Source organism: Berghia stephanieae, chromosome 9, assembly GCF_034508935.2.
Source record: "Berghia stephanieae isolate SIO BIC M18660-M18661 chromosome 9, UCSD_Bste_1.3, whole genome shotgun sequence".
In the NCBI taxonomy this organism is placed as follows: domain Eukaryota; kingdom Metazoa; phylum Mollusca; class Gastropoda; order Nudibranchia; family Aeolidiidae; genus Berghia; species Berghia stephanieae.
Window position 1 is genome coordinate 34,266,732 of NC_088368.1, and position 885 is coordinate 34,267,616.

The following is an 885-nucleotide window of genomic DNA, read 5'->3' on the forward strand; positions in this document are numbered from 1 at the left end:
TTTGGTGTCAGATTATTTTTGTGGCGAATGTTACAAAAACTGCATTTTGGCACAACCTTAAATGCACCGATTTCTGGATAAGAAATGAAGTGAGTAGGAAAGTGCCAGAAGACTACAGAGAATAAAAACTTTGCAGCGGCGATGGGGACTTGAACCAGCAACCTTATTGGTACAACAACTCTGCTTGGCCGGGAAGATCGTGACTCTTATCGTATAAGTTAACAGTCGTGGATAGCTCATACGGTTGAGTCACAATCTCCCCGGCCAGGCAGAGTTGTCGTATCAGTAAGGTCGCGGGTTCGAGCCCCCGTTACCACCGTGAAGTTTTTATTATTTGTTGTCTTCTGGCATTTTCCTACTCACTTCATTTCTTGTTATTATCAAAATAAGTGCCTGCTCCACTCGCTTTTCTAAATTACGACTTCTGGACCTATCATTTTCGAACAGGCAACAATTATTATGGACATGCTTGGCGGAGTGGTGGATTTTCAATATTTGTTTTTAAGGATTTTAAAGCGCTTGCAACACATTAAGGTCATATCAGCGCCAGTAAAAAGGAAGAAAATGGGATAGTAAAAAGTTATAGAATTACAATTAAAGCATCCAAGAATAAGGCAAACAAAGGGGAATTGGTTCAAATAGGGAACAGATGTAGATTCCAAGAGCACACTATCAGTGTACTAAGTTTGAGATCAACTAAATTCTCGTCCAGACACAAGCACAGGTCCCCACTAAGAGGAACACATTCAAATGTTTACAAATCATATATGATACATAAACAAAACATAATACAGTGCATAACAGAGAGATTATTTACAAGGAAAAAAATATCATCTCCCAAAACTAACTAACATTTTTCTGTTTCCCTCCCAGCCAGGGTATCCG